A 26,716-nucleotide genomic window follows, 5' to 3' on the forward strand; every position below is an offset into this window, starting at 1 on the left:
TTATTTCCATCCAGTGCAAATAGGTAATGCAATCAAGTTGCCCAATTGGCACCCACTTTAAATACCCATTAATTGCAATTTGTAGTGAAATAATGCTATTGGATGTCAGTTTTCTGTGGGAAATTTGACCTTGTAAATGGACACAGATGGTACTGCAAGCCTGGGTAGCTAATACTTCATCATATTTGTGTTAAGTCGTGTTGCTAATGTTATTTAACAGCCATCTGTCATATATTTGTTGGCACTGCCTACCAGCTTGCAAATAAGAGTACAAATTTATGGAGTTCCCTGTCTACTTTGTTGTCCCTTCAAGGGTGTCGTTACCTGCCAATGTCTCAGGCTGTTTTCCAGTTGCATTTCATTAGCATCCCTCAATTCTCTGCCAGCACAATAGGCTTTTGAAAGAAAATTTGCCACAACTGATTTCCATATCTTCAGGAACCTATGTGCTTTTTGGGGGAGTGGTTTTCATCTCAACTTATCCCATTGCCCATCATATCTTTCACAAGACTTACAAATTTGGTGCTTGTTTTGGACAAAAAGACCCATTACCATAGGTCTTCTGTAATACTTCATTTGTCTGTCTTCACAGTGTCATCCTTTAAAATTATTAGCTTGATTTGAAGAAAATTCCTCACAACTTGCAGCTTTGGGAACCAGCAATTCAGTAATGAAGGCATTTGGTGGAGTAACATTTTAACACTAAGTTTGGGGATCTATATGCCATTGACCGTTATCTCTTCATGCTGAATGTGCCGTGCATGCATTGGATTTATTCCCATTGTCATTTGCAAGTAATTTTACAACACTTCTCTATCCCCCATATTAATAGCGAGTATTTATCCTGGCATATTTATAACTTTCAGATCGACACTGTTTCAGAGTTAGGCAATTATTTGTTATTTTTCTGCTAAATTTGTCCACACGGCCTCACTTTTTAGCAGGTGCCAAGTTTCCACTCGAATTTTTGTTCTGAACGACCTTTGAGAGGCAAAAGTATGTATGGGTAAATTTAGTCATAAGTATATGCCGGATTCTGTTAGCCTCAATACTGTCTTATGGCCATTATTTTATTATTAGTTCCACTGCTTATTAAATCTATGGTAATTGCGTGGACTTTTCATAGGTTGTAATGTATCAGGCCTTTCCAGACTTGTCTCTGAACTGCGGACAAATTGGAGCTAATCCACAATGGTATGCTAGCCATTTGGCATATTCACCGTTGCCCTTTGGGAATTCAGGTGCTTTGAAGTTCATGTGAATGTCTGAAACTGGTGCCACCAGCTGTGCTACATTATCAGAAATATTGAGATTGGTAGGAATCTGGCGCCATCTTGTGGACACAAGGTAACCATTATGCAGTACCCAATTTATCCACACGATGGCGACCTTTGCCAAATAATGAGATACCACAACTTACTCCCCTGTTTTCCAGTAGTATTACCATCTGATTCCTCTATGTTGACTCACTAATATATTGTAAGATTGTTGAGCTTCTTTTATTATTAGGCATTCAAATTTTAATGAATACTCGTAGGTTTAGGTATATATTGGTAGTGTGATTTTCTTGTTTATAGCTCACTTTGGTTGTGTGATATGTAGTCTTGCCAATTACTTAGTTCCAACACATGATAAGAGTGGGGTTTTCACTTGTAAAACTGCAGAAAACTAAAAAAAAAAAAAAAACAAAAAAAAAAACTGCAGAAAACTTCATTCAGTTTTTGCAGTTTAGTGGACAAAAAGGAAACAATGGAAACCCAGCGTTACTCAATTTACCCCAAAACACAATGCCTTTTGAATATGTTAAGTTTACCACTCCCATCAGAAACAGGGTCATAATATTACAATCTGATAGTACTAAAGAGCCAAAAATATTTCAGTCTTCATAAAAGCTGTTTATTCGATTCTAACATTGTTAATTTTATCTCCAATTCACTGAGGTTAAGTTGCATTATGTATGTTACACTGGCTATTTTCCTATAAGTTTAGGCGTCTGTCACCAAATTTCTGCAGCATTTGTGACCTTCATTGTCAAAAAGTATTTCAAGGTTCGCCATCTTGTGGACACAATAGTTTTCTTTCTATATCCTGTAGTACTATATTAGTCCACAACACGGTTGCCCTTCTCAAACGACGTGGCATAGCCTGCATCACAAATTTGGTTCTGACAGAATATTAAAATAGTAACCTGAAGACTCTGCTAATGAGCCAAAAATACATTTGAGGAATTACAAGGGCACTTGTTTCATTTCTGGATTTTGTGCAATGACAGGTTCTAGCTCAAAGTTTGTCATTGGTGTTTGTGTGCAGTATAGTTTGTATACAATTTGTTTAATTCAGTATCCCTACTTCTTAGCTTAATCATTCTGATTTATCACTACCAATTTTTAAATTTCACTAGCAAACTAAAAAATATATGGATGATTTCTTTACATCACATACCAAAGATCATGTTTTTCTCCTCAAACCAGTCAATCTCACAGGAAAACATTACTCCATATATGAAAAATGTCTGAGGGAGTAAATTGTTAAAGGCTTAATGTACTATTCCAAAATTTCCAATATTGTTATTTCATATATTTTATCGTACTTTTGTTGCAGTAACATTAGCTGACTTTGGTTAAATATAAGCACGTGCCCTATAAGCTGATATGACATGGTTTTTAGTTATATCCACTTGGCTTGATCCCTTTATCATTATGGAATGTCCTTCTTTGTCTCCTGTTATAGCCTTTGTTTTAAAGTCTATTTTGTCTGCGATAAGTATTGCTAACCCATATATTTTTTTAAGTTTCCATTTTCATGAAATGTCTTCTTCTATCCTTTAGTGTGTGTATTTTGATCTGAAGTGTATCTCTTGTAGGCAGCATATATAAGGGTCTTGTTTTCTTACTCATTCAGCCACCCTATGTCTTTTGATTGGAGCATTTAATCCATTTACATTGAAAGTAATTGTTGATAGATACGTAGTTATTGCCATTTTATTTATATTTTTGATCTTTTCTTTTTAAAGAAGTCTCTTTAACATTTCTTCTACTGGTTTGGTGGTGAGGAACTCCTTTAGCTTTTTCTTGTCTGTCCTTTGATTCTAAATGTTAGCCTTTCTGGGTAGAGTAGTTTTGGTTGTAGGTCCTTGCTTTTCATCACTTTGAGTTATTTCGTGTCACTCTTGGCCTGGAAAGTTTCTGTTGAAAAAATAGCTGATAGTATTATGGGAGCTCCCTTGTAGGTAACTAACTGCTTTTTTCTTCTTGCTTTTAAGATTCTCTCTTTGTCTTTAACCTTTGCCATTTTAATTATGTGTCTTGGTGTGAGCTTCTGTGGGTTCATCTTGTTTGGGACTCTACGCTATCTGGGCTTGAATATCCATTTTCTTCACCAGGTTAGGGAAGTTTGCTGTCATTATTTCCTCAAATAGGTTTTTAATCCCTCACTCTCTCTTCTGGTACCCCTGTGATGTGAATATTGTTATGCTTGATGTTGTCCCAGAGGCCCCTTCAACTCTCCTCATTTTTTAAAATTCTTTTTCTTTTTACTGTTCCAATGGCTATCTTATCTTCCAAATTGCTGATTTGATCCCCTGCTTCATCTAATCTGCTGTTGATTCCTTTTAGTGTATCCTTCATATCTGACTGGTTCTTTTTTATGGTTTGTACGTCTTTTTATTCTTACTATCTCTTTGTTGAAGTTCTCCCTGAGATCACTGAGCATCTTTATAACCAGTGTTTTGAACTCTATCTGGTAGATTGCTCTTCTCTGTTTCATTTAGTTCTTTTCCTGGAGTTCTGTCCTGTTCTTTTTTATTTTATTTGGGACACGTTTCTTTGTCTTCCCATTTTGCCTGCCTACCTGTGTTTATTTCTATGTATTAGGTAGATCTGCTGTGTCTCCCAGTCTTGGCAGTTTGGTCTTACGTAGTAGGTGCCCTATGGCGCCCAGTGATGCAGTCTCCCTGGTCACCTGAGCTAGGTGCTCCAGGTGTGTTTGTTGTGTGTGCCTTCTTGTTGTTGACCCTTAATTGCTATTGGCATGTCAGTGGTGGTCACCAGATTAATGCAGACTTAGATTTGGTGCTGGTGAGCCTGGGGCTACTCAGTAAAAGGCACAGAGCATGCTGAGGCCAGCTGCCACCTGCCTGGGGCCCATGGACCCCCGAGAGTTGTCCAAGAAAGACCGCAACATGGGCCAACACAGGCTGCTCACTGCCAAAAGCTCAGATTTTTCTTCTTGAGTCATGTTTGATTGGTTGTCTTTCTAAGAATGTGTCTATTTCATCTAAGATATCTAATTGGCATACACTCTTTGATAATATTCCCTTGTGATTCTTTTTGTTCCTGTAAGATAATAATGTCCCATCTTATTCCTGATCATATTTTGAGTTTTCTCTTTAATGGTCAGTCTAGCTACAGATTTATCTTTTTTTTCATTGTTTCAAAGAACCAAATTTATTTTCCTTGATTATCTCTATTTCTTTCATTATTTTCATTCCAACTTGTATTATTTCCTTCTTCCTGATTTATTTGGGTTTAGTTTGAACCTTTTTCTAATTTCTTAAGGTAGTTTGCTCATTTGAGATCTTAATTTTTAATGTAGGTAATTATAGCTACAATTTTCCCTCTAGGGTCTGTTTTTGTTGTATCTCCTAAATTTTCTATGTTCTGTTTACATTTTCTTTCAAAGTATTTTCTAATTCTCTTTGATTTCTTCCTTGACCCATTGGTTATTTAAGAATCTGGTGCTTTATTGTTAGATGAATGTTTACAATTCTTGTATTTTCCTGATGGATCCTCTGATTAAAATATCTTTTTTTTTTTTGTCTCTAGTAACAATCTTTTCTTAATTCTACTTTTTATTGGTATAGCTACTATAGCTGTCTTTTGATTACTGTTTTGACTGGTATATCTTTTTCTAAACTTTTACTTGCAACCTGTTTGTGCCTTTGAATCTAAAATGTGTGTCTTATCTTATAGATAGCCTATAGATGGATTGTTTTTTTAAAATGTTTTGTCAAACTCTTCCTTTTGATTGGATTTAAAAATTGTTTTGTTTAATGTAATTACTGGTAAGGTAGGACTGGTGTCTGTTTTCCTATTTGTTTTCCATGTGTCTTACATCTTTTTGTTTCTCTGTTCCTCTATTACTGCCTTCCTTTGTGGTAAATATTTTTGTTCCATTTTAATTCCATTTTTTTTTATTATATTTTTTGAGCTATTTTTTTCATGCTTGCTTCTATTTCAATAACATCTTACCTTAAAATAATTGACTTCAAATTAATGCCAACTTAATTTCAGTTGTGTTCAAAATTTGCTTCATTATATCATTGTTCCCCTTTTGGGCTATTATTATGCAAATTACATCTGTATACAATATAAACATATCAACACAGTTTTCTAGTTATTCCTTTATGCTCTTGTATTTAAGTCAGAAATAAGAAGAAAGTGATACGAATAAAAGTAGAATTTTTGTCTTTTATATTTATTTATGCAGTTACTTTTAGTTTCATGTACATATGAGTTTCTGTTTGGCGTCCTTTCATTTCTGCCTAAAGAACTCCGTTTTTTATCTCTTATAGGACATGTCTACTAGTACTGAATTCTTTTGATTTTTTTGTTTATCTGGAATGTCATAATTTGTCCTTCATTTATCAAGGATATTTTTGCTGGACACAGAATTCTCAGTTAACGTTTTTTTTCTTCAGTAGTTTGAGTATGTTATATCACTATTTTTTGGTCTCTATGGTTTATGACGAGAAGTCAGTTTTAACTTATTGAGGATCCATTGAACATGGTAAGTTGTTTTTCTCTTGCTGCATTCAAGATTCTGATGTCAACTGAACAATTAGACTATCATGAGTCTAGATTTGAATTTCTTTGAGTTTATCCTTTTTGGCATATATTGATCTTCTTGCATGTATAGATTTAATATTTTTTCATCAAATTTGGCAAGTTTTTGGCCATTATTCACGTATTTTTGCTATCCCCTTCTCCTCTCCTTTGTTACCTTTACTAAGAGTAAGTCTTTTTCATTATCTTATAATAAGAGAACTTAAGGCTATATATAGTATTGGCTGAATCTCATAAGTAGTGTTCTTGTTTTGTTGTGCACTAAAAATGTTTACTATGTAATTTACATTTTATTATATAAATTAGTATATGTTACATTTTATTATAATTTATGTTATTTTATTGACCCAATAGTTATTTACTGTGAGGACCTCTGGTTTGAACTACTTTTTCTTTTTAAAAAAATGGTTTTACTATATTATGATTAGACAATGTGGCTGCTGTCATTTCCCACATGCCTAGTTTTTAGTAACAACTTTATCTAGTAAGGGAAATCCCTCATTCTTATTTTTTTTTTTAATATCTCTATTTTCATGTACTTATTCTTCCAGGAGACCTTTAGAAACTTGTGAAGTTTTCAGTACAAATACCACTGGAATTGCAATTGGAATGGCATTGAATGTATAGGTTAACTTTTGGAGAGCTATCGTCTTTGTACTCTTCTCATACATGGTATGTTTCTCCTTTTATTCAGGATTTCAGTATTGTTTGTGTGTATCTATTCCACTGATTATCTTTAATATTTATTTCCTCTTTTCTGAAAGAATCAGGCAAATCTCTTAGGAACTGAGATTCTGGTGGGAAAAGTACAGATGTTATCTACATAGACTAGACTCTTCATATGATGTTACCATTTCTCCCACATGACCCTAGGAGCCTGCACTATTTAGAATGTTCTAGATCCCTATTTTTTGTAACTACAGAGGTGATAGCAAATAGGGAATTTATGTAGTAAGCCATTTGTTTTTACTGCTGTCAGCATCCCTTTGACCCTTCCCTTTCCCATTTAGAAGTGTTTCCTCCATCTTGCAAGCTTCTAGGGACTCAGTGCTGACTTTTTACAAGATATGTATCCATTGAAGACCTTCAAACCATCTAATATAGAGCTAACTGGTTGTATTCTCACTACAAATGTTTAGAATCAGAGAGGTAAGAATGCTGTTCCACCTGTTGGTTTTGTTTCAATTTTAAGATCAGCTCACTAAAAGGGGGCTAGAGGAGAACATCCAGGATACAGAGAGTGATTTGGACTTAAGAGTCCATGAGAAGGGCTAGCCCAGTGGCACAGGCCGTTAGAGCTCCATGTTCCTAACTCCGAAGGCTGCCAGTTTGATTCCCACATGGGCCAGTGGGCTCTCAACCACAAGGTTGCCAATTCAGTTCCTCGAATCCCGCAAGGGATGGTAGGCAGCGCCCCCTGCAACTAAGATTGAACACGGCACCTTGAGCTGAGCTGCCACTGAGCTCCCCAATGGCTCAGTTGGTTGGAGCGTGTCCTCTCAACCACAAGGTTGCCGGTTCGACTCCTGCAAGGGATGGTGGGCAGCATCCCCTGCAACTAGCAACGGCAACTGGACCTGGAGCTGAGCTGCATCCTCCACAACTAAGACTGAAATGACAACAACTTGAAGCTGAACGGCACCCTCCACAACTAAGATTGAAAGGACAACAACTTGACTTGGAAAAAAAGTCCTGAAAGTACACACAGTTCCCCAATAAAGTCCTGTGCCCCTTCCCCAATAAAATCTTAAAAAAAAAAAAAAAGTCTATGCAAAGCATCATAGGAGCTGTTTAGATTGTGGGAGACAACTCCTCAAAAATAGAGGGTTTGATGGTCTTTTCAGATTGATTATGAAGTCAGGAATGGTTGGTTTTTGCTTTTGAAAGCAGTTGTAGTTAATGGAGAAACAAATTTAAGAACTGCCCAAAGATGAAAATACTCTTGGAAGTGATACCTAGCGGCATGTGTGACCACTTGGGATGGAATTTGAGAATCTCCCTGCATAGAGTGAGAGGTTGGATTACAGGCACTTAAAGTCACATTTATTCTTGAGATTTTGACTGTCTGAGTCAGGGAAAATGATTCAATACACCCTCCATGTTTTACTGATGAGGAAACTGAGTACCAGAATTAAAACTCAGAATATTTTGTAGGCATTCTTAGATTTGTATTGGGAGGAGGTGAAGACCAGACTGGATGATTTCATGGGGTACAGAAGGGTTGTGTTGCTTTTATCCATCCTTTAGTATACTCTTGGTTGCCAGCTCATCACATTAGATTAAGTGGCATTTTAACAAACATTGATCAAAAACACTAAAGGTTTAAGGAGGAAATTTAAAGCTTTCGTAGCAGGTTGTAGAAGATATTTTGAGTCATGAGGTCCTTCTGGGTTGCCTTGAAAGCATTTATTTTCTGCTCGAGGTTCAAGGGTTATCGGGGAAGCAGGCCACCAGAACATGAATTATATTGTAAGCTTGCAATCAGTTTAGTGTGGATGGGAATGAGGTCTCCATCCTTGCCCACAACTCTGGGAGCCACTATTCACTCATGGTTCTGTGACATAGGCTCAGAGTGATGGCTCTCTTGGTTATGGTTGTAGATGTAGAATCTCAAGGATAGAAGGATCTTAAAAAGTCTTATATTCAAAACAGCTTATTTTAATTTGATCCTAATTCCTTTTATAACATACCCAACAGATGGTCTTTTAGCCTCTAAATAACTGCACTTAGTGATGGGGGAACTCTTTTATGAGTCAACTTGTCTCTTCTTTCAAGACCTCTTTATAGTATTGAGCTGAAGTATGTTTTTCTTCAGCTTCAGGTCATTCAGCATTATTTGTATTGTGCCCCAACTCAAGAATATTGCTTTATTGTTCTCTCTCCTGCATCTTCAGCTTCTTCTCTCTGCTGCCTTTTGAGCTGCCAGGCACTGTGCTGGGTGATGGGGATACAGAGACGAACTAGATACAGTCCCTGCCCTCAAGGACTTCTCAGTTTAATGAGAGAGTTCGATATGTACAACAGTATGGTATGCTCTACAATGGAGGTATGTATAAGGTACTAATGGGGTTCAGAAGAGAAATCATTTGACTGAGTCTGGAGATGCTAGAGATTGGAGGAATTAGTGCTTAAGTTCATTCTTAAAAGAAGTAAAGGTTGACTGGGCAGAAAACAGATGGAAGGACATTCTAACCAAAGGCATGGACACTGGAAATAGAATAATGAATTGGTTGAACTACAAGTGGTTCATGAAATTAGGTTGGAAATGTAGGCTGAGAATAGATTCTTAGATAGTATGCCATGAAATTTAGATTTCATTTTGAGTGTTTTAAGAAGGGGAAGCTTTCGATAGTCACTCTGGCAGTAGTATGGAGTATGTTCTGGAAGATTTTCAAATCTGGACAGGGAGATCAGTTAGGAGGAAACTATAGTTAGGTGATAAATGATCTAAGTCCACAAGAAATGGGAGTGGAGAAGGGATAACTTCTTAAATAAGATTATAAAAACATAGACATAATAGAACATGGGAAAATTAAGGTGGTGAAGAGTGGGGGAAAAATCAAGGCTTTCAGACTTTGGCAAATGTGCACCCTCCTACTGTCAGCCCTGGTCTTGATGGAAGATCCTCTGATGTTTTTTAGATGAGTGTTGCTGTGACCAGGGCTTGGCTGTACAGATTTTGTAAGTTTCATTCTCAGGAAAACATCTGAACAGCTGCAGGGCTCTTATAGTATTACTAAGTTCTATCTGAAATCCACTCAGGGAAGAAATGGCCTTACTTATTATTGTGTCGATAGCTTTATTTTGCTTGGGGATTTAAAAATGTTCATGGCTACAACTCCAAGTAAAAAATACGTTCAATAATTGAAAACCTAAATATGTCCAGTGTTTTTCTCTTTTCTCAAAGCCATATAAACACAGTGTTCTTTGGGAAAGTCTGCACTTAAGGCTCAGAGCAGTGACCCTGGGGATTCAGAGAATGGCTTTCTGTGACTAGAATGATTAATGGTAGATTATATTTAAGTAGGCATTATGCATTTTCAGTGGACCTTATGTAACTAGCCATCCTGAAGGGGAATAGTAAGAAGAAGGGCTGGGAGACAAAGTCTTGAGCAGGAAGGCAAAGCAGCACAGTGAGAATTTGGGCCTTGGGACTAGATAGCCTGGGCTCCAATCTGCTCTGACATGTTTTCACCTCGAATGCAAAATAGGGATAATAATACCTTTTTGCAGTGATTTCAGTGAAGGGGGGGATGGTAAAGATATAATGAGACTATTTATGTAAATTGCTTAGAACAGGTCTGGAATATGCTGCTGATAATGATGTTGACTATGACAAGGATCAAAGCAGACAGTTAACTAGAGGGTGCTTGTACTTGACATTGTCAAATAGGTTGGGAAACCAGATGAATTTTGTCCATGCCCTGATCGCTAATGTATTGCCTTTGTTCTTATTTCCAAGTAGAAAGCTGTTGAAAAGTTGTGTAACATCTGAATAGGGGTTCTCTTAAAAACATAGACAAATGTTTTGGAAATGGTCGAAACTGGATTTGAAACGTGACTCAACTGCTTACTAGCCATGTGATCTAAGGTGTTACTTAACCTCATTGAACTTCAGTTTCTACATTTAATACAATAACTAATCTGCAGGGTTTCCATGAGTATATTTGTAAAGTGTATGCCATAAGCACTCTATACATTATAGCTATTATTGTTAGTTCTTGGACACTCACCGCGTGACAGAAACAACAGCAGGCCCTGGTGGCTGGGAGGACTTCATGGATCCAACAGCAGCCTGGAGTTGTGCTCTTCTGAAGAAATCCTACTCGGATGGATATAATACAACCTGCTAAGTGTCGTAGCACTTAGCAGGTTGTATTATCATTGTCCGTGTCTATGGCTCTCGTCTACCAGACTCCAAATTCCTTACGTGCAAGGACAATGCCTTATTCATCTTTGTATTCGCAGTGCCTAATCCAGTGCACATTGTAGGTCTCATTAAATGTTTGTTGAATGAAAAAATGAATCATCAACAGACATTAATTGGGCGCCTGCTCTGTGATCTCCATGGGCTGAACTTCTCCCTGCCAGTTGCCTACAACGTCCAAGCTGTCTTCAATGTGCTTTCTCCTGAAGCTTACTTCTGTCTTCTAATTCTTTTTGGAGGATTTTTCTGTGTAGTGCAAAGATAGCAAATATATTTCATCTCAAGGACCATCTCTAATTGATTGATAGTGTTTTCTAAAAAGGTTCTGAAGCCAGGTCTCAGCTCAGTGTGAACAGGGGTTATAACTAATTAGTGATGTTTGCTGAGGGTGGGGGAAGAGGGAGCAGTAATACAAGTGCCACATACATGTCATTTAATATTGTGTTTTCCGTAAAATACTCTTGTTTCTATGCCTGCGTTTTCGTCATGGCTATTTGCAAGGTGTTCCTTGTGTAGGACCAGAGTGATCGCTGATCAGCAACTTCATCCTCAGTCTGGAATTTGCTCCTGTGGCTGGTATTCACAATTTCCCCCTTGCAGCTTTACCTCAGCCATCCCCTTACCTACACTGACAGGTATGCCTCCACTTTCTGTTCAGCACTCAACAGGTTTATATTTCCGCTGTTTTCTTCCTTCGTGTGATTAAGTCATTATTGCTCCATGAGAAGCCTGCTTTCTGTTAGAAGATAGGACAACTAGAATACAAGTTAAACCATTCTGCCAGGGCCCTACAGTGAGTCATCTAACCTGTGTTAATAAGGGAGAAAATTGAATGTGGTTGCAGGCAGGGGCAGGAAGAACCGAGAAGGTAGCCATTGTACATGTGAGACAGAGAGGTGGTAACAGATGGAATAAGATCCTGAAAGATGATGCAGGGAGGTGGGAGGGTGAAAGACCTATGGCTCTAGAATGTGGCTGGAGGATTAGCCTTAGGTGAAAGGAACTACCTGTTCACTGGAGCATAGAGACAGGGATAGGAAGGACACCTAACAAGGGTGTTGAAGATTTCTAATTGTAGAGGTAAATGATGGAGAGCAAGATGAGCAGTGACAGGACTGTGGAGGCAAACTAGAGTTTCTAAGGAAGATCAAAAATGTCTGGCCTAAAGGCTGAGTGAGGCCATTAACAGGAGAGCTTCTATTATATCAAAGTGAGGAACTAGTTTCAAACTTGCATAGAAACTCAGGAACATATAAAGTGTTCTTGGGCCATGGTCACAGGCAACATTTGGTTGCCTAGGACTGACCTTGACTGATTGAAGAGTACACAGTTAGCAAGAGGATTTAACACAGAAATGGATTTGAGAATCCAGACTACATGGAAGGACATTAGATCAGAAGTGAGCTCAGAGTCTGTGAACAAAGAGGGGCCTAGTGTGATCAAGATAGTTGTTGACTAGTTGGAAAACTGGAATGATAGGACCTGGAATCACACAGTAGATTTTGTAATGTTAAGATTTCACAACTGGAGTAGTCATGATACCTGTGAAGCAGCTAGGACATCAAATGGTCACTTATATGGATATTTAAGTGACCCAGGGTTACAGTAAAAGCTCGGCTGGGGTGAACACTGTGGGCCCGATACAAGAGGCTTCAGTGAGTGAGAAATGATGTGGAGGTTGGCATTGGGGTAGGAGTATGAGCCTTGGAAGAGTGGCAGGGATTACTAGAAGATACAGACCAGTTTGCACATTGCACTGAGGTTTTGGCCAGCAGAATGAATGCCAGAGAAAATGATCCATAATGAGTGCCTTATGCCGGCATCTTGCTATATGCTATCCATTTACCCATTTTGGGTCTGTCACCTTTTAGATGTGACGGTGAGCAGCAATCCCAGGGGAGGACAGCTAGGGGAGCCACTGGCCGTAGCACTGATGGAGTCCTGTGGATATCTCCTAACTCTTTGAAAGAGCAGCAGACTGGTCAGCTTGAAGTGGCATAAAGATTTAGGATTAAATTTTTTCCTTGACCTAAATTCATTGAATGGTACAAGCTTTTGTTGGCTGCGCTCCATAATGTACTTTAGCCTCTGAGTCTCTAAATTGAGGTATGAGCTAATACTGTCTTTCAAAAAATCCAGGCATGGAACTTTAAAAACACATATTGAGTAACTACAACAAGACACAGAGTCCTATTATCTAATTGAGCTTTAAAGATGAAGGGATCCATCCAGTTTAACCCCTACTGTAGCTGTTCCTGCACTGTTGGGAAGGAGGCCTAGAAATTGATGCAGAGGGATGACCCTTAGGACTTGGAAGGTAAAGATTAGAAGAGTGTCTGTGAACCCTCTGACACTGCATACAGTCAATTTTGTTGTTATGATCTTCAAATGAACCAATATTCCAGGAAAGGTTTGGAGGCACTGTGTTTGAGTGGCCAGGACTTCAGACAGCCTACCCCCTCCTGTGGGGGCTGCTTTATATTTATTCCTTAGGAGGAGCTGCTGGAAGACTTCATGTGAGAGAAGAAAAGGAAAGAAGCAGAGGATAATTACAGTCTCTTTTCATCTGAGCTTCACAAAGCATGATTCAACAGAGGGATCACTCTCCAGACCACAGGTTGCTCTTTTCAACTGCATGCTTAGCCCTCTTGAATCCTTTTCTTTTCAGAAGTTGTACTGTATGTGTCCATGAACTGTTACTTCTCATAATGAGCAACCTATGTTTACAGCAAACAAAACCAAAAACAAAACCCCTAAATTCTGGCATAATACTTGTCCTGTTAGGCCTCCAGTAGTTAAAAATTGCTGGGTCCCCAGTGCTGGTATATAGGCTACCAGAGGAGTTTAGATTTCAGCAACAAAACACCCCAGCTTCATGGAAGGAAGGCAGTCAATTGACTTGAAAGTAATTTGTCAGTTATCTGCAGTTGGGGGAACATTCATGTTAATCAGCCTGTTACCCACTACCACCTGATGTCATGGCAGCCACTCCTGGAGAGGCTGTAGTCAAGGCCAGCAACTCTGTCAACTAATTATGAAATACCAGGAGGGCTTGCCTCTACTCATGGACCCCTTCTGACTTGGTCATCAGAGGTTAAGACCTGTGTTAGACATATGATATGTAATTACAGAAATCTTATGGGTTATTAGTAAGCAGTATTAGGAGTCCTGGTTACATTTTGTCTCTTTGGGGGATGGGCAGGATAGGGCATGGGGGAAGTGAGTGGAAAGCCTTGTGCCTCTCAGATGTTCCCAGTGATTACTTAGCTGACCCTCAGTTACACCTCATTTCTTCAGATCCCTTCTAATACACGCCTTGCCTTGCTCTTACTAACCACTTCTCATTCTCTGCCCCACTCTGATGGCTTTCTCCAGGTGTTATTTTCCCTTTTCCTTCCCCAGGGTATCTGTAATAGCCCCTACTTGGGAACAGCCTTATTGTGAATGAGTGTATGACGCCTCAGTGAGTGTTGGGAGTGAAACCCATGCTTCTCTCTGGAGAGAGGAATGGAGGGCAGAGAAGGAGAGGGAGGCTATGAAATCCCATAATGGAGCAACAAGTGTTTTGACTGTTTACTGGGTATTGGACCTAGAAGCCTTCATGAGGAAGCAGACCTGAGATCTGATGTTTGTGAGTGAAGTCCTTACTGCCCCTAGGATGGCAGGAAGCAGGGAAGAAAAGTGTGTGTGGGGGGGTGTCACAGAATTCTTTACTTCAGTGCAGGAGCACTGAGACTCACTCCACAAACCTGTGGTTTTTGAAGGTGGATTGAAGGTAAATTGTTGCACTTGTGTCACTACTTGTAGAATCATTGTCAACACTCTTCTCAGGTAGGGCTGCTTTTGTGGGGGTCTCTGTTGACCCTTATGGAGAATCGACCCAGAACAAGGTTTGCAATTTAGACCTCTGGTTCAGTCACAGAGTATTAAAGGAGTTTTTTTTTGTTTGTTTGTTCGTTTGTTTTTTTAAACAGAATAGATGAGCCAGAGGCAGTGGGTAGAATGGCTCCAGGCAACCCCAGTCATCAGATACAGCATAAGGAAACCATATAATGAAAGGTCAATCCTTGGACCTACTGTCATTCTCCAGAGCATGATGGAATAAAGAGCTGCTTTGCAGAAGGGTTGGAAAAGATCCTTTCACAGAAGAGATTTAGACGAGGTGAAATTTCCAGCTATGTAAGATGGGCTTTTAAAGACATCTGTTTCCTACATGGGTCATGGAGATGGACCCCAGTGTCAGCCTGGGGCTGACTAGGCCAGTTTAACTTGGTTTCATGCTCTTGGAGAGATTGCTGCCACTCTGTCTCCCTTTGGCAGGTGTTCATCTGCAGTGAGTCCTGAAGGAGCAAGAGGACAAGCAGCCAGGGACAACACTGTGGCCTTCTGAGTGAAGACAGCAACTGAAAAGATAATGCAATGGACTAGAGTGAAGACAACGAGCTGCCAATGAGCTGCCGCTGACATGCCGAGGGGCAGCCGGATGGCTCAGTTGGTTAGAGCACAAGCTCTCAACAAGGTTGCTGGTTTGACTCCCACAAAGGATGGTGGGCTGCGCCCCCAGCAACTAGATTGATAACGGCAACTGGACTTGGAACTGCGATGTGCCCTCCACTAGACTGAAGGAAAATGACTTGACTAAAGGACAACAACTTGACTTAGAGCTGATGGGTCCTGGGAAAAAACACACTGTTCCCCAATAAAGTCCTGGGAGTACACACTGTTCCCCAATAAAGTCCTGTTCCCTTTCCCCAATAAAATCTTTAAAAAATAAATAAATAAAATTACAACTAAATTATAGAACAATCAACCAGGAGATCCATCTGAAGTCTGGTTGAACAGAACTCCAGTAACTAAGGATATAAAGAAGCCACATCAAGACTGATAGAAGGGCTGGACGTGAAACAGGCCTGTTCCACACCTGCATGTGGTGGTTGAGAATCAGGAGGGATATCCAGCTGTGGAGGTCGTACCTGAGGAGTGAGGGGTCCAGCCCCACACAAGGCTCCCCAGCCCAGGGCATCAGTGGTTGAAGAAGAATCCCTAGAACATCTGGCTGTGAAAACCAGTGGGGGGATTAGTCCACCTGGGTGAGACAGAGGGCTGCTGGAAATCCAGGCGTCCTCTTAAAGGGCCTGCATAGACTCACTGAACAATTAGAAAATTAATAATTGATCTAAACAACACTAGAATCAACTTGTCATAACTGACATTTGTACAACACTGTATCCAACAGCAGCAGAATTTATATTCCTTGCAATTGCACATGGAATGTTCACCAAGGTAAAACTATATTCTAATTCATGAACTAAACTAACAGGTTGGCTTCTTCACTTAGCAATATAAATTTAAATTTTCTCCATGTCTCTTCATGGCTTGATAGCTCATTTCTCTTTTTTTTTAATTTTTTTTATTGGGGAATATTGGGGAACAGTGTGTTTTTCCCAGGGCCCATCAGCTCCAAGTCGTTGTCCTTTAATCTTGTTGTGGAGGGCGCAGCTCAGCTCCAACTCCAGTTGCCATTTTCAATCTTAGTTGCTGGGGGCACAGCCCACCATCCCATACGGGAATTGAACCAACAACCTTGTTGTTGAGAGATCGCGCTCTAACCAACTGAGCAATCTGGCCTCCCCCTCATTTCTTTTTATCCCCCAATAATGTTTCATTTTATGGATGAACCCAATTTATCCATTCAACTATTAAAGGACATCTTGGTTGCTTCAAATATGGGGCAATTATATAAATAAAACTACTATAAACATTCATGTGAAGGTTTTTGTGTAATCTTAAGTTTTCACTCATTTGGATAAATACCTAGAAGTGTGATTGCTGGATGGTATGGTAAATTTGTTTAGTTTTGTAAGAAATTGCCAAACTGTCTTCCAGAAACGAGTACCATTTTGCATTCCCACCAGCAGTGAGTGAGCTCCACATTCTTGTCAGCATCTGTATTATTAATATTTAGGATTTTAGCCATTCTAACAGTTGCGTAGTGGTATCTTGTTTTAATCTGCAATTTCTTAATGATATATGAGGTTGAGTATCTTTTCATATACTTATTTCCCATATGTATATCTTCTTTGGTGAGATGTCTGTTCGAATTTTTGCCCATTTAAAAAAATCAGGTTATTGATTTTCTTATTATTGAGTTTTAAGAGTTCTTTGTGTATTCTGGATAACAATCATTTATTGGGTATATCTTTTGGAAATATTGTCTCCCAGTCTGTGGCTTATTTTCTCATTGTCTTGATAGTGTCTTTTGCAGAGCAGAACTTTTTATTTTAATGAAGTCCAATTTATCACTTCTTTCTCTCATGGGTCATGCTTTTGGTGTTGCATCTAAAAAGCCATTGTCAAACCCAAGGTCATCTAGGTTTTCAATGTTATATTCTAGAAGTTTTACAGTTTTGCATTTTACATGTAGGTCTATGATCCATTTTAAGTACATTTTTTTGAAGCATGTAAGGTCTGTGTACATCTCCCAATCAAAGCTGGTGAGTATAGCCAAGAGTATAAGGACTCCTTTTCTTTACCCAGTCCCTACTAATAAGATGGAGATTCCACTTCAGGTGTGGAGGGCCTAGAATACTGGAACCCTGACTTCTCCCCCTTGCCCCAGCTTTCTCGTGGGGCAGAGGTTCCACACTGGGAGAGAAAGAGCATAGAATTCAAGAGACTACCACTCCAGCCAGTATCCATAGTAGTTTTTCAGAGTTTTCCCAGGGGTCCATGCAGTCCACAAGAAAAGTTGAGCTCCAAAGCTCAACCGAAAAAGAAAATGACTATTTGAAACAGAATGTGGAAAGTTCAAGTCTAAGGGCATTCTTAAAATCATTAGTTCCTCTCAATTAACAGCGAGAGACCAGCTAGTTTACCAGAGAGAACCAGGGAAAGATATAGCTAAGAAAAGCCCTCCTGGGAGTAGAACCAACCACAACGACTGGCTTCAAAAACTATCATGAATTTCATTGGATCAGGACTGCTTAGCAATTTATGCCTCACAGCATTGTTCAAAACGTTAGAGTAGTCAGCTGGTAATTAGTAGAGCCTAATAGGTGGAATATAATAATATATGAAGCAGACAGCTTACAAGAGTTCAGACAGTGAAAGAGAATACTGCTAAAATCTCAGATCCCAAGGTGACTATGCACATGCTCAAGGCTTCACAGTGCAAGGTAAGAGTCTTCACTAGAACATCCTAGCCATGAAACAAATAACGAAAACCAAGAGAACAACAATAAAAACAAGTCTTGTAGAGGGATAGATTACAATCCAGGGTTTAACATATTACATAAAATCTATAAAAGATATAAAGACAATGTCTCATCAAATAGAGAATATCAGTAAAGATACAGAAGTTATTTAAAAATAACCAAATGGAAGATTAGTACTTTAAAAGTAAATAACTGAGATAAAAAGTTCATTAGCAGGGCTCAACAGATTTCAAGTGGCAGAAGAAAGAATCCATGAACTCAAAGATAGGTCAATAGTGCTTATATAATCAAAGAACAACGAGAAAACAGAATAAAGGAAAATGAAGAGAGCCTTAGGGAAATGTGGGAAAACTTTTAGCATACCAACATGTGTTAACAGAAATATCAGGAAGCAGAAAAAACGTGAAGACATGGATGGAATGTCAAATTTGATGAAAAATATGGGGCGGCCAGATGGCTCAGTTGGTTAGAGCGTAAGCTCTTAACAACTAGGTTGCCGGTTCAGTTCCCACATGGGCCACTGTGAGTTGTGCCCTATGTATGTAACTAAAGATTGAGGGCGGCAACTGGACTTGGAGCTGAGCTGCACCCTCCATAGCTAGACTGGGGGAAAACGACTTGACTTGGAGCTTATGGGCCCTGGAAAAACACACTGTTCCCCAACATTCCCCAATAAAAATTTTTTTTAATTTGATGAAAAACATTATTCCTCTCCAAGGTCACCATGTGTGTTGCCTAGTACTGCGTGTGAGGGAACCACCAAGCAAAGCTGGCAACAAGCTGCAGATGTCTTTTTGTCTGTCTGTCTGTCTGTCTCTTCCCCCGCCCCTCCTTTTCTCTCTTCCTCTCTGTTTTCCAGTCCTATGGTTGGAAAATGGGGCCTTATTTACCCCACAATGCCCCACACTTTTTTTTTTTACTGTACCCATGGCTGGAACCAAGCAACAGGTTGACAGAAAAAAACAATGGGCGTTTACCCTCCTGTGATAAGCAAAATTTGTAAAATGTTCTCGCAAAGATGTCTCACTCTGATTCTCATTATCTGTAACTATGATATCACTCTACTGGTTACGCTGCTACATGGTGCAGTTGACCTTAAGACAGTAAGATTATAATGGATTACCCAGGTGGGCACATTGTAATTATATGAGCCTTTAAATGCAGTGTTCTCCAACTGATGGCAAAAAAGGAAGTCAGAGAAATGCAGCAGAGTGGGAAGGTAGAGATTTGATGCAGACTTTGATGCAGACGATGCTGGCTTTGAAGATTCAGAAGGCTGCATGAAAAGGAGTGCCAATGGCCTTAAGGAGCTGAGACCCAGCTAAGAGCTAGCAGGGGAACAGAGACCTCAGTCCTGCCCTGTAAGAAGTGAATTCTGCCAACAACCCAAATGACCCTGGAAGAAGATTATTCCAAATAAGAGCCTGGTCCAGTCAACATCTTAATTTTAGTCTTATTTTACTATAAGACCGGGTCTTATATAATAACATAATAAATATAATACCAGGTCTTATATTAATTTTTGCTCCCAAAGACGTATTAGCGCTGATAGTCCGAATAGGTCTTATTTTTGGGGAAACACGGTATTTTGAAATAATCGCAAAACATTCTGTTCATGAAAAGGCCTATCCTAAGAGAAACTATTTTACCAGAGCATAACTGACTGGAGTTTTAGTCCGTTAAAGCGAAGGGAAACACCCAACTCCAGCCTGCTGTAGACTTCTATGTGTTGGAAAGGAAATGAACTCTCGTCCCACCAAAGGGAGAAAAACCTGACAAGCACTTGTGAAAGTCATAGGTCGGGGCAGAGGTCCACTAAAATCCTGAGAATTTATCACAGGACTTTAGAACATTTGCCTACTCCCCACAACACATACCTTACCACCAACTCTAAAAGGCCCGTGTACAACAAGGGGAGCAAAATCAAATAAACCACAGAAATTTTAAGCCTCTGACAGCTACATTTATAGCAAACAGTAAACAGCCTAACTCCTAGCTAGATAAACATAAGACCTCACACTAAAGGCTCATTTATCTCAGTTACTTTAACTGACTACATCATTTCTGGCTTTCAACCCAAAATTACATGGTATAATAAAAGATAAACAATATGAAGATACAGAGGAAGCATCAGACACAGATATGGCAGAAATGTTGGAATTGTCAGACAGGGAATTTAAAACAACTAGGATTAACATGCTAAGTAGGGGCTCTAATGGAAAAAGTGGACAACATGCAAGAATGATGTATAATGTCAGCAAAGAAATGAAAACCATAAAACAGAATAAAAAAGAAATGCTAATCAAAAATACTGTAACAGAAATAAAGAATGCCTTCAATGGGTTCACCAATTCAGTGGATATAGCCAAAGAATTAGTGAGCTTGAAGAAATTTCAATAGAAACTTCTAAAACTGAAAAGCAAACAAAAAAAATGGAAAATACAAACAATATACAGGAACTATAGGATCATTACAAAAGTTGTAACATACACATAATGGGAATATCAGAAGAAGAAAAAGACCAGAATAAATATTTGAAACAAAAATGACTGAGAATGTCTCAAAATTAATGACAGATACAAACCACAGATTCAGGAAGTTCAGAGAACAGGACAACCCTTCCCCACCAAAAAGAAAAACCCTACACAAAATAACAGCTACGAACTATACTTAAACATATCATATTCAAACCGCAGAAAATCAGACAAACAGAAAATCTTAAAGAAGCCAGAGAGAGAGAAACACTTTACCTATAGAAGAGCAAGAATAAAAACCTATTTGGGACTTCCCTTCAGAAACCATGAAATCAAGAAGAGAGTCAAGCAAATATTTACAATGTTAAAAGAAAAAAAAAATCCCACCAATTTAGAATTCTGGATCCAGTGAAATTATGCTCCGAAAGTGCGGGAGAAATAAAGAATTTCACAGACAAGCGAAAACTGAGAGAATCTGTCACCAGTAGACCAGCGTTGCAAGAAATGTTAAAAGAAGTTATATAGGTCAGAAACTCAGATCTTCATGAAGAGCTTTAGAAAAGGAACAAAAGAAACCACATAAATTAAAATGTTTTCTTATTCTTAATCAATCTAACAGATAACTGTTCAAAATAAGAATAGGAACAAAGTATTTGGTGGTGATTGCTTATGAGTGAGTGGAATGAATGAGAGAAATATAAGAGACAGGAGGGAGAACTGGAAATACTCTTTTTATAAGATTCATGTACTACCCAAGGAGGAGGATAGTGTTATTTAAAGGAGAACTTTTCATTAGTTGTAAATGTATATGGCAAACCCAAAGGCAATCACTAAAAAGTAAAAAAGAACTAGGATATGTTAAAAAAAAAAAGAAGAAAAAATCTAATCATATAAAATATTCAATTAAAACCAGAGAAGGCAGAAAGAGTAGAAAAAAAAATAATAAAGAACAAGGGCAGAAATAGAAAATAGTAACAAATATGGTAGGATTAATCAAATTATATCAATAACCATCTTAAATTTCAATTGTCTAAATACAAAAGTTAAAATATGGAGACTGTCAGAATAAATAAGAAACAAGACCCAACACTACTCATATATTGTTTACAAGAAACCCAATGTAAACATAAAGACACAAATAGATTAAAAGCAAAGGAATGGAGAAAGACATACCATGCTAACACTAATTAAATAAATTTGGGGCAGCTATAATTTCAGACAAAGCAGATTTCAGAGCAAGGAAAATGATCAAGGATAAAGAGGAGCCTACATAAAGATAAAGGGATCTGTTCTCCAGGAAGACATAACAATCCTTAAGGTGTATGTGTCTAACAACTGAGTACCAAAACACATGAGGTAAAAAGCTGATGGAACTGCATTGACAAAAAGATGAATCCACTACTATAGTTTGATATTTTAAAACCCTTCTGTCAACAATGGGCATATCCTTCAGGCAGAAAATCAGTAAGGACACAGTTGAACTGAAGAGCACCATTTCTCAGCTGGATCTAATTGACATCTGTACACTACTTCATCCACCAACAGCAGAATACACATTCCTCTGAAAGGCACAAGGAACATTCACCAAAATAGAGCACTTTCTGGTCCACAGAAGCCACCAAACAAATTTAAAAGAACAGAAATCATACAAAGCATGCCTTCAGACCATAATGAAATTAAACCAGAAATCAGTAACACAAAGATAGCTGGAAACCCCTTAAATACTTGGAGATTAAACAAAACAGTTCTAAATAACATCTTGGTCAAAAAAGAAGTCTCAAGAAGCAGCGCGCGCCCTCGCAGCTGCAACCCACCTGGCGTGAGAGTCTGGTGGTTCCCACTGAAGCATGAGCGGGCATCGGGGTAGCCTCAGTGGCTCATACTCGGCGGTCCACGGCATCTCAAGCTCTGGGACATGTCGATGCTGGCTGAGCGTCGGCGGAAGCAGAAGTGGGCTGTGGATCCAAAAAACACCGCGTGGAATAATGATGATTCCAAGTTTGGCCAGAGGATGCTGGAGAAGATGGGGTGGTCTAAAGGAAAGGGTTTAGGGGCTCAAGAGCAAGGAGCCACAGATCATATAAAAGTTCAAGTTAAAATAACCACCTGGGACTTGGAGCTATGATCAATAATGACGACAACTGGATTGCTCATCAGGATGATTTTAACCAGCTTCTGGCTGAACTGAACACTTGCCATGGGCAGGAAACAACGGACTCCTCAGACAACAAGGAAAAGAAATCTTTCAGCCTTGAAGAAAAGTCCAACATCTCCAAAAACCGTGTTCATTATATGAAATTCACAAAAGGGAAGGATCTGTCATCTCGGAGCAAAACAGATCTTGACTGCATTTTTGGGAAAAGACAGAGTAAGAAGACTACCAAGGATGACTCCAGGCCCGCCACTCCAGATGGGAACGAAACCTCCACGACAACCAGTACCTTCACCATCCAGGAGTACTTCGCCAAGCGGATGGCAGAGCTAAAGAACAAGCCACAGGTCACAGCTGCAGGGCCAGAGACCGAAATGGAAAAGAAAAGGGGGGGGGGAGAAAGAAGAAAGGGGCAAAAGATAAAAATGTGGAGAGTTATATCCAACCAAAGACTAAGGAGAAGAGAGACCAAGTTGAGCAGCAGCTCGGAGACCCTCACGGAGATGAGAATTCTAATGCTTCTGCTGAGGTTGGCGTGGATGGTGTGTGGCCACGTGGTGACCCGGACATACCACCAAAGTCAAAAAAAAGGAGAGAAAAGAAAAAGCTGCAGAAGCAAGTTGAGGCAGCAGTGGATGCTACACTAGATGAAACACCAGTAAAAAGGAAGAAGAAAAAGAAGAAAAGTTCCAAATAAAATTCTCTCGAGCCAGGGCCTTCCAACCACTCAGATGTCAGGGCACTGCCAGGTAAACAGACACTTTTGGCCTGAAGTCAGAGCGGAGTTCACCTAAGAGTTTGTGCACATCTTTTAACATGCCCATGGGTTGTTGCATGTCGCCCTCTCACCACATTTGTCCCAAATCATATTCCCAAAAGAACTTTTTACTGTTTCAAATCATGGTTCCATAAACAAATAAATTTCGTTATAGACTCTGAAAAAAAAAAAAAAGAAGTCTCAAGAAAAATTTTAGGGGCGGGCCGTTTAGCTCAGTTGGTTGGAGCGTGTGCTCTTAACAAGGTTGCTGGTGCGATTCCCACATGGGCCAGTGAGCTGCGCCCTCCACAACTAGATTGAAGACAACAAGCTGCAGTTGAGCTCCCGGAGGGGCCGCCAGATGGCTCAGTTGGTTAGAGCGTGAGCTCGCAACAAGCTTGCCGGTTCAATTCCCGCATGGGATGGTGGGCTGTGACTCCTACAAATAAGATTGAAAATGGCAACTGCATTTTGAGCTGTGCTGTGCCCTCCACAACTAAGATTGAAAGGACAACAACTTGACTTGGAGCTGATGAATCCTGGCAAAAACAAACTGTTACCCAATAAAATTAAAAAAAAAAATTTTTTAAACATATTTCAAACTTAATGAAAATGAAAATATAAAAATGTGTGAGAGATAGCAAGAGCAGTTCTTAGAAGGAAATTTATAGCATCAAATGTATATATTAGAAAAGAAGATCTATAATCAATAATCTAAGCTTCCACCTTGGAAACTAGAAAAACAAATTAAACCCAAATTAAGTAAAAGAAAATAATAAAAATTAAGAGCATAAATCAATGAAATTGAACACAGAAAATCAATAGAGAAAATCAATGAAACAAGAAACAATTTCCTTGAAAATATCAATGAAATTGACAAATTTTTATTAAGGTTAATTAAGAAAAAAGAGAAAAGACACAAATTACTAGGATCAGAAAGGAAAGATGGGCCATCACTACCAATTCCATCTACATTAAAAAAATAATTAGAGTATTATGAACAACCTGATGCCCACAAATTTGATGACCTAGATCAGGGGTGTCCAAACTGTGGGCCACGGGCCAACTGCGGCCCGCGATCCATTTTTTATCGGCACACAGCAAATTCCAAAAATATATTTAGTTTACTTAAACCAGGTGAGGCAATACGTACTTCACCTCGAGTGAGTGGCCTGGCTGTTTGTGTATTTTATCACATGTGGCCCTTGGTGAAAAACGTTGAAAAAAGTTTGGACACCCCTGATCTAGATGAAACAGACCAATTCCTTGAGGAACACAATCTACCAAAACTCACACAATGAGAAACAATCTGAATGTGTATATATCTATTAAATAAATTGAATGCATAATTTAAAAACTTTCCAAAACAGAAAGCACCAGGCCCAGAGGCATTCAACAGTCAATTCTACCAAACATTTAAGGAAGGAATGATACCAATTCTTTACCATCCTTTCCAAAACAAAGAAGCAGAAATAATACATCCTAACTCATTTTATGAGGCTAGCATTTCTCTAATACTAAAACCAGACAAAGACATTACAAGAGAGGAAAACAACAGAAAATATCACTCATGGACATTCATGTAAAAACCCTCAACAAAATATTAGTAAATTGAACCCAACAACATATAATAAAATTATACACAAGCAAGCAAAATTCATTCCAAGTATGCGAGGCTGGTTCAACATTCAAAAACCAATTCATTTATTCCATCATATCAACAGGCTACAGAAGAAAAACCATATGGTCATATCAATAGATGCAGAACTTGACCCAGCTTTAACTTACAAAATTACAATAAAGAAAACACATTGGCAAAAGAATAAACAAATAGATAATAAAACAGAACAGAGAGCCCAAAAACAGACCCTCACAAACACAATCAACTCATCTTTGATAAAGGAGCAAAGGCAATATAACAGAGAAAAACCAGTCTTTTCAATAATGGTGTTGGACAATTGGGTATCTACATGCAATAAAATTAAAATAGACACAAACCTCAGACTTTTCACAAAAATTAACTGTCCTATTTTTTTTCTTTTTAACTTAAGTAAATCCGTCCCAATAATATCTTGACTATATATAAAATTCTTTTCTCAATATTTCTTTTCCACAAACCTTCTGTAACTTTCAACATTCATTCACCGTTTGTCTTATCCTCTTCTTTTTTATCCTGGGACAACCATTTACTTTAGGACAAAATGACTTTTTATTTCCTTTATAGAAACAAATAAAACATGTTCTTCATGCCTTTCCTTATCCAAAAAAACATTCTATTTTCCTCACCTACTTTTCACAGAGTCATTTTCTCTCACTCTTATTATTTCTAGTAGTTTTATAAAAACCCATACCTCTTTTAAAAATTAATTTTGGAAATACCCTCCAGAGGTAGAGAAACATCACATATATGCAACATACTTCCAGAGACACATGTAAACATAGACACAAACAGAAAGCCAGTAGCTTTCATTCCAAAACGTTAGCCATGAATCAGGAACCCACTCACATAGGTCAAACTTTTTACCTACATTAGCGATAGATTACGGGGCAAAAAACCTCTACAGCAGTCTGTATTTTTAAAGCCCCTCCCCCCCTTATTTAGTGTCTCTGGGCAATGTTTTGGTTGTCTCCTGGGATGTTTTACATTTGAAAGCCATGACAAGTTTAACAACTTCTAGGACAAAGAAAGATATGTGTTCCCCTAGGCGGTTTGGGGTAATTGGTATTTAAATTTTCCTTGGCATTAAGGGCTGCAGGGCTTGTTAAGTCCCCAGTTCCTTATCAATCAATCACAACTTCCTCCTCTTCGTTCTCATCACTTTCCTAGATACCAGCTTTTAGCATTTTAATCAGGCTTTGTCACAAGCACGCAGATCTTAACCATCTTAATCGCTGGCATTCTGTGCCCTCCTAGCTTTGCAAAACAGCACGCTAAAGTCTCCAACTTCTTATCCTGCTCCCACTTCTTGTCTGGCAGAGCAGTGGACAAGCACACGTGCTTCTCTAATGTCAGCTCTTCTTCCAACTTTCTAACCTGGGTTCCCGCCTCTAGTTAGGCATCGCTACCCACTTGAACTGCCCAATGTACTCTGCATAGTTCCTCAAAGGAGCCCATTAAAGCAGCTAGTGTTTTTAGGGCGTCTTCATACTCACACAGTGGCCCACAAGCATCTAACACATGGGCCACCCCTCCCCACACAGAGATCCACAGCCAACACAAGATGTCCCCCTCAGATGCCTCTTTCCCAAAGCTCATCTTTGGTCTCCAGGCTGGCTCACAACTTGTTGGTTCGTAAACTGGCCCCCAGAGGAGGGCACGGAGAGGCTGAACAGAGGTGGATCACTGCAG

General features: G+C 39.0%; 1 long non-coding RNA gene and 1 pseudogene across 2 annotated transcripts in view; both read left to right on the top strand.

Annotated features, from left to right (window-relative positions):
- LOC308494204 overlaps positions 1-15,230 on the top strand; it is a 40,029-nt gene extending 24,799 nt beyond the window's left edge. Inside the window, exons 3-8 of the long non-coding RNA XR_013992893.1 lie at positions 6,395-6,515; positions 8,738-8,889; positions 11,287-11,405; positions 13,264-13,387; positions 14,745-14,932; positions 15,091-15,230. This is a non-coding gene — a long non-coding RNA (uncharacterized lncRNA). The remainder of the gene's footprint in view (positions 1-6,394; positions 6,516-8,737; positions 8,890-11,286; positions 11,406-13,263; positions 13,388-14,744; positions 14,933-15,090) is intronic.
- Positions 15,231-22,281: 7,051 nt separating this feature from the next.
- LOC308494202 (PIN2/TERF1-interacting telomerase inhibitor 1-like) lies at positions 22,282-23,427 on the top strand (annotated as a pseudogene). Its single transcript has one exon. The product of its transcript is annotated as a PIN2/TERF1-interacting telomerase inhibitor 1-like (transcript).
- Positions 23,428-26,716: the final 3,289 nt, after the last annotated feature.

This window comes from Rhinolophus hipposideros, assembly GCF_964194185.1.
Source record: "Rhinolophus hipposideros genome assembly, chromosome: X".
NCBI lineage: Eukaryota > Metazoa > Chordata > Mammalia > Chiroptera > Rhinolophidae > Rhinolophus > Rhinolophus hipposideros.